This window comes from Manacus vitellinus, unplaced genomic scaffold (assembly GCF_001715985.3).
Source record: "Manacus vitellinus isolate BGI_N305 unplaced genomic scaffold, ASM171598v3 scaffold_5_pilon, whole genome shotgun sequence".
Classification (NCBI taxonomy): Eukaryota; Metazoa; Chordata; class Aves; order Passeriformes; family Pipridae; genus Manacus; species Manacus vitellinus.
This window is the reverse complement of record NW_021940682.1, coordinates 37649462-37669155: the sequence shown is the minus strand read 5'-3', so window position 1 is coordinate 37669155 and position 19694 is coordinate 37649462.

Below are 19694 nucleotides of genomic sequence, written 5' to 3'. Positions count from 1 at the left end.
GATGTAAGAGATACATCAAAGCTTCTGTGGATGAATGTGGTAACTGTTACCCTGCACTCTACATGCTAAGAGAGAGTTAGATCCAAAAAGGAACTCAGGCACTGAACTATGTTCAAACTTCTCAGTTGCTAACTTCACCATTGCTCGGTTTCAGCATCTCTTTCCCAGAGCATAGATCGGGGGTGAGTCAGGCCCTTAGCCCTCTCAGAGGCAGTGCAGAGGAGCATCAAAAACCCCAACATGATCCCCCATCCCACCACCACCTGCTTTCATGGCCCTTAGCTCTGGTTGCATGATGGACACTCCAGAGCCATCATCCCAGTGCTCCTGATATATTCCTAAAGTACGGGAGGAGAGTTAGTATGTTTTTAAGAATGAAAAAAAAAAGAAGCCATAGGGAGGATGTTCATGGCCTTTCATATGGTATCCTGATGCAGAATCTTTAAAATGATGGTTACAGCCTTTCAAGAAGGACATTAGAAAAGTTAATTTCATTGTTGCTGAACTACAGAAAAAAAGTATTCAGGATTTCAAAATTTTTCTTTTCTTGTGCATTGTTTTACTGTATTCATTTTTTACTTTAATGTTGATTATGAAATTTTATTGCAATAAAGTAAAATACATAACTTGAAACAAAGCAAAAGTAAATGATGATATTTTACTGTTGGCAACAGCTGACTTCCTCTGGAATGGGTGACTGAGACGTAGTTGTAAGTAACAGCTTACTTTCTTTTTACTGGTTAGAAAGCAACTAATTATTTCTTATAACGATGATGAATGCCTATGTGGAAAGGCAGGAAAAGGGAGTAGAACTCCTTTCTTCTTAGATATTTAGATGTGCAGTAAATAATAACAGCTAATTTTTGTTTTCCTGATGAATCAAAGTCAGTCAAAGACAATTAGCTCTGCTCAGATTAGACTGAAATGAAAAAGGGTCATAGAAGAAAAACAAAGATCTTCAAAGTTGTTGAAAAACTTTCCTATGGGAAACAACTAGGCAGGCAAAAACTTTCAGACTGGACATGACCAAGGAGTGATATGGAAGTGGACTACAAAACCTCAAGAGTGAATAGGGAATGACTGTTTACTGCTTTTTCTAGTACAGAACTATGAGGCTTCAAATGAGGGAGAGAGGCTCCCAGCAAACAAGAAGGTCACACTGCTCACATCTCTGTGAAGTTGTAGGACTTGGTGTGACAAGATATTGTTGCTGATAAAAGTCTCCAACTGCTCCAGGAAAAGTGAATAAATGAAACACATCTCAATTGAGACAAATAAAGAAAAAGGTATCTTTCACAAGGAATGTCCTGACCCACAAATTGTTGGTGGGTAGGAAAATATTCTGGGGAGTTATTACTGCATTCTTAGCTTGTTTCTAATCTCCTTGGGCACCTGCTACTGTTGGAGGTAGGCTGTAGGGCTATATGAGCCTGTGGTCTAATTTGGCATGGTTTCAGTGGTTTTGTGGATGAAAGCTGTACACTGTTGTCGTAGTTTCCTATAGCATTTTTTTTAACTCCAGTGGGAAAAAACACTCTTTTTTCCCCACCACAACTGTTCTTGGTGATAAGGACAGAATCCACAGGTCCTTTACTATTCTATGAACATCCTAGATGCCAAGTATGGAGCCTTGGTCACTCCTCCTAGCCTCAAATGTATGTTGAATTATTACCTGACACCTCAAGTAGCAACGATGATTGATGAGTAACTATCTTTTACCATCTAATGCCACATATGGAAAAGAGATCTAAAAAAAAAATCTTGCTCATGCTAGATCTTTTTCATTGTCTTTCTAAATAGGGTTTATGATAAATGCAACACTTCTAGATAACATTGTTCCTAAATTGGAGAGAACTTTTAGTAACAATGAGTTAATGTTATCAGTTAATGTTATCATCTGCTAGACAGGTACTCCAGGAACCAATAGATTTTCTAAGGCTTAATATGTCAAAGTCACAATGTGAAAAAGGTAGTTTTGTAAAAACTATATTATAGTTGAAAATGTAGTTCCCACAAGATCATTTATTATAATTTCATTATGAATATTAACCCTTGTTTCAGTCACTAAAATAATCAGTCACGGTAGGGAAAATATAAAGGTATTAATTTTGCTTATCATCAAAATACTGAAAATATTCTTCCAGTGATTTTGGTATCTTGAATATGCTGTTCACTTAAGAAATTGATGTATTAATACTGGTACCTTAAGAAAATTTTCATAAGGTTTCTGATAAAATTATCAGATACAATACAAATATTATTATCAAGAAATCTGTATGACCATTTTCTGGTATTTTGATTTGTCTTCTGAAATAATCTTCTTTCCATACTTCTTTACTAAGATTAAAAATCCAGAGAATATATTTAAAAAGCAAAAAAACCTTGAGATTTTAGAGAGAGAGATGCATACAAAAATGTATTTTATTGGAAGATTGTTACATATAGAAGAAAACTAATTCCAGAAAATTCACTCAAAGTCACTATCTGAGAAAAAAAAAAGACCTCTTTTCTTGTTTTGTTTCGCCTTATCCAGGACTAGGAACAGTTTTCAGTGACTGGCAGCATGGGTACATGTGCAGCATCTCTCACGCTTTTGCTTCCAGTTGGGTATTTCTCAACTAAACTAGGTGGCAGCACATCTCATGAAACAGTCCTGTTGTAGCACGAATAACTGGAAGACAAGAGTCTGGAAAAGTAATCATAGGTATGATGCAGGCAAATACCTGCAGCAGGAGTTAAGGGCACACTTTGTCATCCAAGGCTGATCATGATTTCAGGAGTTTGCCCTTATCCTCTAAGTTACAGAAAAAAGATTTTGCAAATTACGGATGCTTATTAGGGACAACGTCATAGTCTCTCAAAAGACGTTACACATATAATCTGAAGCTCTTATGCTATAGGAATATATAAATATTCTGAAAGTTCATTGCCTTCTTTCATACATTTTGGTGAGGAAGGCCATTGTGTGCTTTCACAGTAGACAGAAAGCTACTTTCTGAAGGCATAAAACTCCATCTCTCCTTTCAGCATTCTTAATTCATTGACATTTACAGACCAAGGATTTGAGGACAATAAAAAGAAAAAATAATGGGACAAAAATAATGTGGGGTAACTGTAAGTAAACATACAGAAGGATCATTATATTTAATCAACTTTCTAAAGTTTGTGAGAGAGGAAATTAATTCAAAGGGAGAGCTCTGGAGAGGAAAAAAATGGCATAAGACCACAGTGACTTCAAGATTACTGACATGAGAACAAAATCAAGACTTTAGCTAAGAACAATCCTCTCAATTACAGATAAAGGTCAAGCAGAACTTTCTGCCCCAGCGCAGAAAGTCTTCAAAATACTCGATCTCAACATATTGTGTCCTAGCAAAATGGAGTGACAAGTTACCCTCTCCTTGTAGATCAAGTTGGGCTCCACAGTGGTTTAGATGCTTTGCTGTGCTCCAGCATCAGAGTACAGCAAAGGCAGGGCAAGAGGTTGAATGTGGAGTTAATGACAAAAGCCAAAGGAGATGGAATTGTAATGGTGGAGACCATATAGCGTCTGAGCTACCAAAACAGGTAGGGTTTGGGAGGTCTTAAAGATACAAAAAACTGTATTAATCGTTGACATCGTGAGAGTAAACTGACTACAATCCTCTCCAGCTCTCTGTAGAATTAGACTGCATTTTCCCAGTTTCTGATGCAGAAATCTCTGTTTTTCACAGCTGTCTGCAATATTTGCTCATGATCTCTGCCATTTGATAATTTTAATCTTTCTGAGATTTCCATGGATCTAAAAGAATTCTATTTTTATTCTATTTTCTATTCTACTTCTGCTAGAGTCCTTCGTGTGTGCAAATCTTTCAGCTGTTCTTTTGCACCCATAATTAAGTCCAGAACTCTTACAAGAAACTGCCTCACAAACAGGTCACTTTCTGCACATACACTGTAGCTCTGTGGGTGGCTGTTTGAAGTATATACTTGCTATATCATGCAATCTAGAACTCACTCCCTGTCCCCACCAGCAGTGTAATATTCCTCTATCTATTTACAATTTCAACAATATCAGTCTTCTGCTATGTATTCCTACAATACATTTTTCCTGCCATTTCTTGTTTCAGTATCTTCTCTAGGAACATTTTTTACTTTACAGTGCACAAGCTCAGATGCAAATGCAGCTTTTCAGAGCCAGTTCCTGGAATTCAAATTCCAACATAAAAGAACATAATCATCTTTGCTGTGTTCAAGTTCTCAAACTGCTGGGTTAATACACATTTCTTTGATGGATCCTAGGATGACTTCTTACTAGTTTCTCAAAGGTATTGGCTGGATAAAGGATCCAGTGGGCTGAAACCAAAGCCAAAGGCTGACTTTAGCTAAAAAGCAAGACCTTTTATCAGTTACCTACTGCAGCACTGGCAAGAAGACAGGGTCAAAAGACCTATTGAAGCCTTTGATTTGGGATTAGCCAGACTTAAAGTGTGCTGATGCTTTGACAGGGTGCCCTGCTGCCCTGGTACTGGACTGCCAGGTATTGGAAGTGCACTACTTTACTTAAAAATAATAATTCATCCAATAATGCAACACCATTGTCATTGTCATAAAAAAGAAGGGGTTTGTGCCAGTAAAAAATAATTTCTATTATCTTGCTTTAAGTTTACATGGGAACAGAATTTACTAATTTTTAACCTATGCCTACTCCCTCCACTAAATAATGGGTTCACATTAAGTAAATGCCAAAGTGACTTCTAACATCTTTCTGACCAGACAATGATTTATTTTTTATTTCTTAGTTTATGTTATAAGTTTTCTTTTGCCTTATTTTGTCTCTTTTTAATCATCTTGGATGATAAAACACTCCATTCCCGTCTTTGCTGCTAACCGAGTCATCAAAACAGTGACCTGCCCTTAGTCTGATAGTCCCCATCCCCTTACTTTGTTTCCTACACTGTCCATAAGACAAAAAATTTTGTTTGTAATTAAATAATCCCTGAGTGATATCCATAAGCAATCTTTTTAGCAGGTATCCTGTCTTCCAGAGGAATATCTTGTCATTAATCTACAGAACTATGCTCACTCTTGCTGCCATCTATTACTACAATGAATCATGAAATCTCTATTAACAGATTGGCCCTGCTTCACAAAGATATAGAGGATAAATCCACCCCAGAGTTACTAAGAGATGGGAATTCTGGAACTGAATGTTTTCAAGTTGAGAAGGACAAATATGTCAGGTCATTTGTTAGTCTTCTGCAAGTATGTTAAGGAAAGGAATGGCCAATCAATGAGTTTTAAACAAACCATGTAGGTAGCTGATGGAGGGAGTTACACAGAGTATAGACAATACATTCCAGCTCAGAATGCCTCTTTAGAGCCCCAAATCAGGGACCAAAGTACCAAAGGACATGGATCTTCAAAACACCTCAAGGTTTTGCTTTCCATGGACCTCCCTTTGAGGTAGTTGATTCTCTTTGGGCACTGCATATGATGCTCGAGGATGCACTCAGGCACATGGGCTGCATGCTGAGAGCCATGTGTCCTAGCATTCAGATAATCCTAGGTAAACATTACATTGGCTATGCCAGTTATGAAGCCAGGCCTCATTTCTTTGGATTTGCCCTAGATTAATCACATAGACACGTCTTTTATTGAAACACATTCAAATGTCAGAGTAGTCATGTTGTGCAGTCTGACACTTCTCATTATCATCTCTATTACTCTTAATAATTAAAAAATAGAAAATAGGATCAATTTATTATCAAATGAATGCAAGTCTATCCATCACATAAGAAATACTTTGCATTAACAAACTAATTTGTCAAGCACCAGTCAATTCTGATCCTTATCTTCTGAAGTACGTACATTAAGATATGCAGCTTATGGTACCATTCACTCTTGAATCAGTTAGCCACCATTTCCTCCTCCTTCAGAAAGTTGAGCGTTGTCTGCAGATCTAACTGCACATGAACTAGAGAACTGACTAAAATAATCATTGACCATCAGGTTAGTATTCAATATTTTGTCTCTTTTCTCTCCTTTTTCTTTCTTTTTACTGGAGACTACTGTTAGTTTGAATTTCCTCTTCAAAATGACCACCTTATGCAAATCAAGGAGTTTCTGGTTTGAGCACTTAATGCTAAATGGATTGAAGTTCCGTGTTGATTCTGTATCCCATTTTTTCCTCATTGTGAAGAGAACAGGCTTTCTCTTTCCTCTAAAACACGGAATAAGAGAAGGAAACACAGGTGCTAATGCTGGGCACTGAGAGATATTTAGGAGACCTGCCAAAGGTCACAGCAGTAATGCTTGGGAACCTGCATCTTCTAAGTCCCAGTCCAAAGCCTTCACTGCAGTTCATCCATTCTGTTTCTCACTGAACAGGATGGGTTTCAAAAAAAGCTACATCAGGGCAACCTGACACTCTGCTGTAGGTTGCATTATTAACCTGATGTCAGACTTCCAGTGGTTCAACTACTTGAAATGATTTCTTTCTGGATATTTCAAAAATCCTTTTGAATGAAAGGTGCTATATCCCCCAGAAACAGGATACTAGTGCTATGGCTGATTTAAATGAAAAGCATTGTGCTGTCAATGAGTATAGTTACCTGGTTTATTACTTTGAGTTTTAGCCTTTCCTTTCCATTTGTATGAACATCTTTGATCTCACTTAATACCTTCATTTGAAGACTTAGACAGCTGTAGTGTATATACAAGGAATGGCATTGTTTTCATAATGATGGAGGTTTCCTCACCTGCTCTTTCATTTTATCTTAAAATTCAGTTAGATCAGGTGTTCTTATTTTCTTGAATCACTTTCTGCTTGACAAAGCCACAGTTTGGATCAAAAGGGCAAGGGCAGAGTGTTTCTACCTTCAGAATTCTGCATTTAGACCCCATTGCTCCTGTCACTTTCATTCAATTATCTCTCATAATTCAAAGCACATCTAAACAGATACTGCAGGTGGCTACAAAATCACAGAACAATGGAAAAATACATAAATTTCAGAGCATTTGTTGGATTTTGTACTCAAATTGGCAGCAAATGAATGTCGTCTTCTTATGACTGCATGCTTCTTTGTCTGAGATAATTACCATATACATTCAGAAAAAATTAAACTGTGAACTGAGGGCCACAGCAGTCAGCTCCATCACCTTTTGAGACTAAATGTGATACTTAACACTGACATCAGTGATGATTAGATCAGGTTCTCAGAATATCTCTGAATAAAAAATGCTTGTTCAATCAGAAGAAATTACTCCTTTGGGGTTACTTCTGAAAAGAGATCACATAAGCAAAAGAGTTGCACTATTCAGATGCCTCAGGATCTGTTTTATTTTTATGTTAAGACAGTGAGACTATCAATGCTTATACAAAAGATGATGCATCAGAAAACTCAAGGTCAAGCATTCAGTATTAGAAAACGTCACTAAATGCCATTGTGACAATGTGTCAAGAAATAACTTTAATAATATTTTTATATACTGTGTTTCCATGAGTCTGTAGTCTCACCCAAGGCACAGAACAGCCATTAAGACCAGACAAGCAGCAACACCAGAAAGTGTCTTGATATTCAGCATTCTGTGCCCAGCTCTAGGCTTCATGAAAGAATTCAAACCCTGCTCTGAAGAGATGTATTGATTTCTTCATGGGCATTTCATTATATTATAGTACCAGCCATGCCTCACAAACAGTAAATAATTTTTCTCAAACACTTTAGAAAATGAAAGAATCATTTATCTCCAAATGGATGAGCAGAAATTAAAGGACACATTCTCTATTCAATTTAGGTGACAAATCTGACTCTTACAGTTGAATTTTCAAAAAAGGAAAGTCAAGGTATTGTTACTTCCAAATTCAGTTTGTGGCTCACCCCTTTGCAGATCAGAAACCATCATCTCAAAAAAACTTCCTTTAAAATTGAGGGCAAATCTGTAAAAAGTCTGAAAGTCTGTGGTTAAATGCCTTGACAAATTTATACAGGAATTTTGTACTGGAGGCAAGGACAGAATCCAGTCCCACAGCACTCAGCTGCTGCAATTCTACATTTTACAATTCTGTATTCAATTGCCTGAAACAAAAGACCATTTTTTCTTTCTCTAATGGACCCCTCCATCAAAAGTACAGATCACAAGACAAAGCCTCTTTCACTACACAATTATTAGTCTTCCTCAGAACTCTATCCATCCTTCACATTTTCCTGTGGGAAAAATAATTAATATAGGGCTGTATAATAACAGAGACACAGAAGAAGATTGAATTGAGGTTGCACAGGGAATCTCAGTTTCAATATTTTTCTTCTTACTACCATAATATTCTTTTATTCTTATCACTACCATAATATTCTTTTAGTCAGTAATTTCCTAGGGTTTTAAGGAAAGGAGGCACAGAGCCCAAAAATTCTTTAATGTGGAATTGCAAATTATGTCCACACATAACCTCCTTACATACATAGCAAGATTAAGAGCAGAGTGAAGGCTGGGAAAGCCACGCCTGGTCTGCCTACATTATTGACTGTTGTAGTTTGTCTGAGAACATTAAAGCTGCTTAGAAAAAGCCAGCCTCAGGGTATCTGCTAGTAGATAGGGCTGTAAGTGTGCTTGTTCAGAATATTCCTGACCCATATGAACTGGGTAAAAGAGAGTTTGGCTCCACTCTAAAGCATCTAGAACATCCAAATTTTCTTCTCCTTTAGGAAGTCTCTGCTGCCAGCTTCATGGATAGTTTCAGGCAGGCCTGAAATATCAGGAGGCAGTTCTGAAATATCAGGAATGCCTCAGTTTTTAAAGGGAAGTATTGACTTTTTTTTTTTCTTGAATTTATCTCTGTTCCTCTCAGGTTTCTGCCCTGGAAACTCACCCTTTATCCTTTAAATTATATCATATCTAAGACCCTATAAAATAGTCTTTTGCATATTTCCTGCTAACCTCAATATTAAAATGTACTACAATAAACTAGTAAATTCTAGTAAATTCTGTTTGATCTATTGTGCATACTAACAGATACAAAAGAAACATCTATGGAATGAAGTTGTGTGATGTACTAGTTGTGAACCCCACAAAGAAGCATATTCATTTCAGGGTCTATTAATACAAATTTGATTTTATTTCAACTCTATATAACTGTTCTAAAATAGATACTTAAGCCATTAAAAGGGAAACACTGCAGTAAATTGTGCCCATGTTCTGATTCCTATTAGTACTGTCATGCAAATTGTTATACCCCAGCAGAATAATCTGTCTGTAGTTGAGATAAGCAGCTCCACATGAATGTGGGGATCCAATGCAGAGATCTTGCCATGAAGAGCCAACAAAGGGCAACAAAGAACCCTGGAAAAGTTCTTCTGCCTCAGATGTTCTGAGGAACCAGAGATGGATCAGAGAGATTTTCTGACGTGTACATGTGCATGTGTGTCTCTGTGTGTAGTCCCTACTGGAATCTGATTCATATGAATTCTATCAATCTGATGTTCTAGGAATAAGAAATGCATATCAAATTATTTTATAGCAAGCATGTGTCAATGTGCTTTTTAAAACACAGAACACCAGCAATGTTTCACTTCACTGTTTTCACAGTTTCTCCTCCATACATGTCTCTGGAAAGCAGCAACCTTTTTGACTGAGCACCTTGTTTCAGAGCACTTTTTACCTACATGGGTCTCTCCGATAACCTTTGCGGTTAGATTCCATGGCAAGTAAAATCAAATGCCCTTCCTACACACATATTTTTTGTGAATTTGTCTGTCTGGCTCTGATTTTACCTCAACATTCCTTCACAGCCACATAATGGTCTTTCAACAAGAACCTCAGCACAATATACTATTTTATTCTTTACTCGCTTGTTAAAAATATGACAGGCTGGAAATCTCCTGTTTAATGCCTAAAACAGTTTAAATCCTAGAATCAAATTTCTTGTGATGTTTTTACCTTGGATGGACAATTATGCTGATAATAAACTCAATTATGAATTGTTCTACCTGCACAAATTTCTGTCTGAAAACAAGACTGTTATAAATAACAGAAAATTGCTCATATATTACAATGGAGAACATAAAAGGGGCTAGTAAATAGCAGTGACAGCTGAAGTTCTGACAGCAGAAATGCTAATTTCTTCTTTTCATGTATCCTTTCTCAGCATTATAACATTGGAAGAAAATTATGTTAAAAAGTAAACACTGCATGTGACAAAGAAAAAACCTTTGATATAATATTTTTCCAATTATTTCCTGATGTTAGCTTAAGAGACCACAGCATAAAACATAGTTGTCCTACACAGTAAAGGATTTACCTTCTACATCCACATTGCTTTAATATATGTGGTAGGAGGGAGAAATTTCCAAGGATGAAAAGTTTTCACATTCACCTGATTCTCATTTTTCAATTCATTATAATTTTTTATAGTCTGAACAGAGTGCCACTTTTTTACTGCATTGTAGGAATAGCACTTCATCTGTTTGCTCAACTAAGCCTTAAAAGCACTAAAGACAAACCTGTTCTTTGAAGATAACAAATCACTTCACAGTTCCTGAACAGATTCAGCATCAAAAAAGGTCCTCAGAGAAAAAGTATCAGCTGTAGGCCAGCTGCTTTGCCAAAGACAATATACCAGCCTTCTGCAAGCTTATTTCTCTTATTTCTCTTATGTTGTATAAACTCAGGTATGACAAGCTCTGGACTCTGCTGGGTCTCCCCTTGCTGTGTCTGACACCCTTGAGCCCATATTGGAGAGTTCTGAAGAGCTGAAGGGCTGAGCTCAGTAAGAAAATGAGGCAATGACTTTCTGAATCTAAGATCTTACTGTGAAATTGAACATCTGTCCTGAAGTTTGACTTTACACAGCTCTTTCCATACCACCAAAATGAGAAAGAAACGGCCATACAGATCTGCAAAGCTGAATGGCACTCCCCAGGGCAGGGGTAGGCAAGGAAGGACAATGTAGGAGCATGGCAGGTCCTCTGACTGGAATGGTTAGCATTGAAAGGTCACAATTCTGCCTTAGTAGCACACAAGTTATTTGCTGGTCCTATGATGAAGATGCTTCTCAGCATCAGAGGGAGGAATGGCTTCAAAGAGAAGGTGAAATGAAGCAGTCAGTGTTAAATAAAAGAGTAAAATACCACAAAAATGCATGATGTGGGGAGGAGAGAAGGGGGAATGTTGTGATATAATGTTTTTCTCCTATTTACTGATTAAAAAGTACTAAAAAGCAGCTATAAATTAACAGCAAAACACAACCTTTGGCTTCTTTTGAAAACAAGGGGCATAAAATAAAACTTTAGACCAAATTATCACACCGAGTCTGCACTTGCTGTGAGATAGACCAAAATCATGCTTTTTCTGCATTAGATTTTCTTTTATTTTAAACTGCCCTTTAATCAGCATGGTCCTTGACAGTCCACACCTCACTGCATTATCTATTCCCTGAAGTATTTCAGCTGGCTCCTGCCAGTCAAGCTGACAAGGATCTCTACCCCAGCTTTTAACAGAACTGCTATTTCAGAAACTGGCTCGTTTCCTTCTCTCAAGTAAATGCAGTAATGGATGAGTACAAGACACACTCTAAACAGATACACTGAATGCACATTGAGAAATATTGAGTTAAATAGGGCTATGGCAATTTATACAAAAAGATACAATTGCTTATCTCTTACTATCTCCTCCCATATTATTCATTTGCCAATATAATTCTTTTTACAAGGACTGTCACCTTCTCAGACCATCTCTCTCTCCATTCCTGCCTTCCCCAACACCACTCCACAGAGTATCAATCTTAACAATAATCCCTTTTCATATAGCAGTCATCCCAGCCTCCCAAATCATCTCTTCATCACACTTCTCTTAAACCAGTAGTTGAAAGCATTCACCCCAAAAGTTTCTTTTTATCTAGAAAATGATCTTTTGCTCTTTTACACATGCCAAGACATACTTCCCTAGCTTTGCTGTGAGAGGTTGAGTAAAAGGGAGGTACAGGACTCTGAACCTTTAAGAGAGCTTTATAATTTGATGGAGTATATTGTTTTTTCCTCTTGGGAAAAAAAATATACAAGAGTTCAATCACAGTAACATTATATCATATGTTATTCTGGGATAATAAGCATCTGATGGGCTGTTTGAGGCATTGCTAAAATGTCTAAGTGTGTGTTTATGTGAAAATGTTGTGAAACAGAGAACTACTCTTTGCCTCGGACTTGCTGGTAGGACATAAGTACTATCTGTATCAGGTGTCTAGCAGGGATTTAGGGCTTATGGGAACTGTGAGATGGTGAACTCTGCCCTGCAGTTTTCCAGGATTTTTTAAGTAACCCAGTTTAATAATTTATCAGCCACTTAGCTAATAAGCATTATTTACAAGGTGTAAAAGAAAGTGGCTTTACAGAGGAAGTGTTGGGATTATTGTATGGTCTGTTTGCAGCATGTATCTAAACGTTCTTTGGGGAATGCCATGGGCAGGACCGGGCGGAGTCTGGCACAGGAAGTGTCAGGGCTAGTCAGGGCCGCAGGTGCCCTCAGGACCCAGAGAAATTCAGTGCTGAATCTGAAGCACATTGTGACTCCTAGCAGAGAGACTCCAAACCTCCTGCCTGAAACTCCTTTCGCACAGGAAAAATACCATGCTTTTAGCTGCCTTCGTGGGATAGTTGTCAGCTGGACTGTATGTCCCAGGGAAGATGATATATGCCTTGACCAAAATGCCTGGCTTCACTCAGCACCTGTATCCACTAGCACGTTAGGGTGGAGGTACGTATTGGCTTTCCCCAGTCATTTTAACCTGCGTTGAGGGAGGGTGGAGGGTGTGCACATTGCTATAAGGAGCAATTCCATGTGTTTGGGCATGTTTTATCAGATCTTTAGGTGGAAATTTAAGATTAAAAAAATGCATACTTAATTGATATAGTTAAACCCAAACTTATAGCCTGAACTTTGAAAACTGACATATTGATTTAGGTGCTTAACTTGATTTTCTATGTGATGTTGCTTCTAAGACTTGTGTTCTCAGCATTGGTTAGGTATTAATAACATTGCTGAATGTCCCACTTGGCAAATGCAAATCCTTGAGGAGTCTGAATTCCTTCACTAGCTCATTTCTGCTGTTGGGCATATAGGAACTGAAGTAAATATCTCCTCCTTTTCCCATCCCAACCAAACCTCATGCTTAGAAACAAGATTCTCATTAGGGACAATCTTTCCCATATCTCAGCAGTAGGAACTGAAACACTGAGCATGCCGCCGTGCCAGTCTCTTCTTGCATAATAATCTGCTGATTACATACACAGATTTTAAGTCTTTTCCACCTGAATTAGAACTTGACCTTTTGTCTTCTATATTCAAATTTCAAGAAACTCTCTTACTTCCAGTCAAAGATGTCATACCTTGACATCTCCTTCAGTAACAGTAATTGTTAGAGACTATAACTGTTGTTAACAGGCTAGGATGAAATATGGATTCGAATTTCTGATTTGAACTGAGTTGATCCAAACTAAATTTTCTGCAGTTACTCTGATATAGTAGATATCTAAGCTATTAAATTACAGAACTTCAAATTATAAAAAAAAAAAAAAAAAAAAGACAAGGTACAAGTCAGAGAACTGCAATGGGCAAAGCTATTACAGGATAAAATTAGTGGATACTTGACGAATTGGATCTACTGGGGAAGAGTTGACATGGCTTCTGCAAAGCACTGCCTTACATCCTCCTTGGAATTCTGTGGTGAAGTCAACAACTGCATGGAAACACCAGCTTGCAGTGGAGATGGTGCTCCGAGAAGGCACTTGCCAAAGTCCATCAGCAAGCACCTTTAAGCAGTCACTGCATAAGCTGGAGGGCTCTGGATTGAAGATGGGTGCATGCATTAAGAAGTGAGCACAGAGGTGACTGAGACTGATGATAATACTGAGTTACTCAGGATAACAAAGATAAGGGCAAAGTGTGAAAAACTTCAGAAAATCCTTATGATGTCAGTAACAGGGGAATACAATGGCAGATGAAATTTAGAACATAGACACATGCAAAGTGACTCACAGACAAAACAAATCCCAACTTGATACATAAAATAATGAGGGCAAAATCACCATTCTGGGGTGGAATGTTTGGCTTACAGTACCTAGTTCCAAGGATACATTGTTTCAATGCTTGGGGAAGAAGCGTGTGTCAAAAACGAAACAACATACTAGAAGAGGTATAGGATAAAACAAACATTACTGTACCAGTGGGGAAATCCATAGTATAAATATGGAACTGTATGCAGTTCTAGATCCCTCATCTCCAAAACAGTATTTTAAAAAACAGGAAAAGCTAGCAGAAGAACAACAAATGTAGTAGGTTTGGAATAGCCTTCATAGGAGCAGAGACTGCATAGCTGTGGAGTTGTGGTAAGCACCTCACTTAGGAGATACATCTGGGAAGCATACAAACGTCTGGGTACCAAGAGGATGGATAGGGGTGAATTCTTTATGATCCCTTAAATTAAAATATAGGAGCCAAGGATCATCAGATGAAGTCAGAAGGAGGCAGTTTAAGAAGAACAACAGGTAGTAAACATGTAGCCCTGGGAAAAGGTTGAACATATTCAAGGGAAGATGAGAAATACCTGGGAAAGAAATGCACTAAGAGTTATTAAATAACAACACTCAGCATCAGGAAATCACCTGAATTGAAAATAGTTGGAGGTTAAATATCACACATGCTTCCTTTGCTTTGCTCTTTCCTCCACGTGAATGGAGGAATCCTAAGGATTCCTAAAGGAATCATTGGAGGCAAGCTACGGTACAAGACTGAGCCTTGACCCAAACCACTGCAGTTGTAGAGCACTAAATCTAAGTCTAGCTTAATTCTGTGTCTTTGTCTATATAATATCAATACAAAATCACTAAATAATTCCTGTTGCACTTTCACAAGTGAATGGTTTGGCCATGTATTATTAGAGTACTCTTTACGCAGAGTTCTTAAACTTCGTTTGTGAGCTCAACACAGATATTAAGGAATTCAGTAGAGATGTGAAGGTAAAAAGACAAAGTGCCTTTTGATGGGGGTGGGAGAGGGTGTACTGGGTTATTAAGTGCAGGAACATTCTGGAAGACAGAATCAATTTTTTAAGTCACTCATTTCTAAAGCTAATTAAAAACCTTACTGTTCTAAGCAGGAAGAAGCATTTTTATATAAGTTGAAAACACATTAAAACTGCTGTAATATAAGAGTCTGACTCCTGCTAAGAAGAATAAAGTTACTTCAGATGGTGCAAACATCTGACATCACTTATTCTGTCTTCCTTGCAAACATAACATTCCCAGACAATATCTACATAAGCAAGCTTTTTGGTGTGACAAGAACAGACTAACATACTGGAGCAGTGATGCCCCTGTACTTACACAGCATTCCGTTTGGTGGGTTTACTTTGGGCTAAATGTTGTCCAGGCTCCACAACAGAATGCATCCATGGGTAGGATTTGAGAATCTCCAAATGACCAAACTCTCATTCGGAACCCTGTTTCTCCATTTGGATATGAGTATGCTTGGCCTGCAGCTGGAGCTCACCTTCTGGTTTCATTTCCTCCTGGAGGAATCTAGATCTGACCCAATGGGCTGCAAGGCATGACCTCGGACTGAAGGAAAGGAAAGTGTTAATAGTTTCTCAGCTTGTTACCTTGAGCATCTATTATGGGCAGAAGTTCTGCAAGAGAAAGGAAAAGAGGTTTATCCTCATCACCAGGGTGTAAGAGGTCAAATCACCAGCTGACAGGCACTGGCACTAAGAGGAGTTAATGGAGCTTTAATGAGTGAGTGGGGCCAATAATCATACATCTACCTGGCTTCTGAACTGTCTTTATGATAGGAATGTAATTTTAAGCCATCTCATTCTGAAAGATCTGAAAATTTGTACATTCTCATTGAGGATAATACCAGTTGTCAAATTTGTAGTGAATTAAAAGTGAAAGGATTTTAAAGATTAGGAACATTTGTGTTTTCTCCCATTCAAATGCCCAATTATCTATCTGTGCTGAAAAAAATCAACCAGCCATTGAACTTTAAAACCCTTTTGTTAGGAATAGAATCAGAGACCTGTCTTCATTAGTATTAGCAAAGTACTTTAAGGCTTATCAGAAAAGGATGGTAGCAATAAAAGTGCTTAGTAAAATGAGAGGACTAACACATGAATCTTTTCCTTGAACTCAGATCAGTGCACCACGATAATCTTCTTTTCTAAATGCAGGAGCACAGATGTTTTGCTTATATGAATTATACCTAGGGAGCTCATACAGAACTCTCTGAATTCAGCTGCTCATGTACAGAATTCTGCAAAATAGCTGCTAGGACTAAGAGAATGAATTACCAATAAATGCCCACTGAAATAAAAAAGAGGTTTATCATATAAGCATTCTAACAGCTCACCTGACTTTTCCCTGGCAGAACATTTCTGCTATAGGAATTTAACCCATGGGCACACGTAATTAGCTCTTCCACCTTAAAGTTGCTGAAAGAATGATTTGCTTAAGAAGATTAGCCCTTTTAGTGTTCAATAGAAGTACTGACAAATGAGCCTAAAATGATTATAGGTGAACTCTTTTAACACCATCTTCTGATCTTTTATTTTAAAATGGCATGCCTTTCAATCAAAAGACCTTTTAGTCTAACCTTTTGTGTTTTTCCAAATCAAGGCTCAACTTTTAATACTTCCTGTATTCAAATCTTGTATGTGATGAGATGGTTTTCAAGCCTCTTTTGAGCCACATGGAAGATGACCAGAATAGTCTCTTTAAAGAGAACTTCAGTGCTACTTTATTTCTTCTGGTCATTGTAACTGCATGCAGCTTTCTGTCTGCACTGGAGCACTTTACCATGTCAGTGCTGACAGGACAACTCTTTTTGAGCTCTGCTGTACCAGCTTTACTTGAGTTAAAAATAATTTTCCAGAAGGGGGGCAGGGTTTAAGGGCAGGTGGAAGACAGAAGAGGTGATACTGAAAAGCAAAGACAGGAACAAAGCTGTCTCAGATGGGTTATGGCAGGGAAGTGGATTTTTCCATCAGTTTGCCTGCATACCATAAACTTGAGGTAGATTAAGCACAGTAATAGAGCAAGCATTGCACTTCACCTATAATGACACTGCAGCTATTGTTTGCACGGCAGTCTATTTCCCCCTATAAAAGCTAAGGATCGAATTTTGAATTACTGATACAGACTTACAGAGTAATCACCTTTTTTAAGGTATGGAATTATCTGGATCCTTCATTTGCTACACAGTTTTATACAAGTATTGAGATTATGTGAATTATATTTCTATATTTCTATTTTTCCTATTAATATAATTCTCAAGCTTGAGAAATTTATCATACTGAGCTGTTAGCATAAATTGAAAAATGGATGCCATAAACAGAAATCAATTTATATTATTAATTCCTGGTCAGGAAAAAGGAGTAGACTTTCCCATTTCAGTTTAAAGTCATGCTGCCATCTACAGGTCGAACAAACACTTGCAATACTGTGCTTACGATAGCAGGGCAATGTTGGAAGAGGTCTCTGGTCCCTGCCTCCACAAAACAGGGTTGCCTCTGAGCTCAGCTCTGGTTGCTGTCACGGTTTAAGCCCAGTTAGAAATTCAGCAGTGGAAGCTGCTCACTCACCTTCCCCTTTCTCCCCCCCACCCCAGTGGAATGGAGAGGAGAATCAAAGTAAAACTGGTTGAGATAAGAACAGTTTAATAATTGAAAATACAGTAAAAGACAGTAATAATAGAAAATTATAACAATAATGATAATAAAAAGGGAAAACCTGTGATGCAAAATGCAATTGCTGATCACCTGCTGTCCAATGCCAGACACCCCTTCCCAAGCCCAGTTCAGTTTCCCTTCTGAGTAACTCCCACCAGTTTGTATACTGGGCATGATGTTCTATGGTGTGGAATATCCCTTTGGTCAATTTGGGTCACCTGTCTTAGCTATGCTCCCCCCCCGTTTCTTTTGCATACCTCCTCACAGGAAGTCCATAAGTCAAGAAAAAAGTTCTTAAGATAAACACAATTTACAAAAAACCCAAACCCAAAACACAGCACTGAACAGCTACTGAGAAGAAATTAATCCCACCCTAGCTGAGACCAGGACAGTTGCTCAGAGATTTGTCCCATTTGGTCTTAAAAACCTCCTTACATGGAGGCTGCACAGCCTCTGGGCAACCTGTTCCACTGCCTGACTGTCCTCCCAGGGAAAAAGTCTTTCCTTTTAACCAATCTGAATCTCATTTCACTTTATGCTCATTATCTCTTATTCTCCTGTGAGGAACTGGATTTTTGAATTGCCTTAAAACATTGCTGCTGTAGCAAGCTGTGCAAAGAAGCCTCCTGCCAGGAGATTGAAGACAAAGGCTGAGGGGAGGAGACCATAGCCTACAAACTGCTAACTTTGTGGAGGCCTGGGGGCAAGTCTTTAGGTGTGTCTCTGGGTGTGTGATGCTTATCTCCTACAAGCCAGACTACTTCAAAAAAGGCCCTCAGTGCACACACTCCCCACTTACCCCAGAGAAGGCCCCGCTTTTAGCAGGGGATGCCTCTGAAGCACGCACACCACCCTCCTCCAGCCTAAATGAATGTGGAAAAGCCAGCACCTCCAGCCTCTGGCTTATTCCTTCAAAGCCAGCAAGACTGTGCAAAACCAGCAGCACCCCCCCCACACACAGGGAAGGTACCAGGAGGGTTTCTGAGGGTATATAAACCCACCAGACTTCATGTTTTGCAGGCTTCTTCCCCAATCACTCCCTGATGGACCAAGACACCAGTAACAACCACCAGAGACCTCTGGGTGGTGAATAGGAACTTTTATTCTCTCTTTTCCCTTACACATTTTTTGGGTGATACCTTTATGCTTTTATATTGCCATATTACTATATATAATAACAACCAAACAGCTACATACCTGTTTTCCTTTGCAATCAAATTGTTTTAAAATAAACCCTATATATATATATATATATATATGTAGGGTTTACTTTATATATAGTTTATATATATAGTTTTTATATATATATATATATGTTATATATATATATATATATATATCTGTAAACACTGATTATCTGGTTTAGATTTACTTTAATTCACCCCAAGGGATTTATTAGTAGAAAAAAAGCTACTTCTGCCTTGCAGAGTGGAACATAACACCTCCTGCCACACTGTGCCTGGCTCCATCTTCTTGCTAACCTCCTCATAGATACTGGAGAGCTGTTGTTGGTTCCCCCCCAAGCTGTATCTTCTCCAGGTTGAAGAGGCACAGTTCCTTCAGCATGTCCTCAATGGCAAGGATTCCAGTCCCGTAATAGCTCAGAGGCCCTCCTCTGAGCTTGGTTGTTTATTTTTCTTGTGCTGGGGACCAAAACTGAATGTAGAGGTTAAATGTGATCCAATGAGATCCATTACTGAACAATGAGATGTAATACCTTCCCTTGACCTACTAGTTGTGCCCTTGTTAACACATTCCAGGAGGCTGTTGGTCATTCTTGTTGCCAAGGCACATAGTTGGCTCCTGTTCAGCTGCCCATTAGGTTCCTGGGGCCATTCCTGCAGAGCTGCTCCCCAGCCTGGGCTGCTGCATGGGTGCTTCCTTCCCACAGGCAGCACTTTGCATTTGTTCTTCCTGAATGTTGTATGGTTCCTGCTGGCCTGTTCCTTCAGCATGTCTCGGTTGCCCTGAACAGCAGCCTGATCCTCCACAATATCCATCTGAT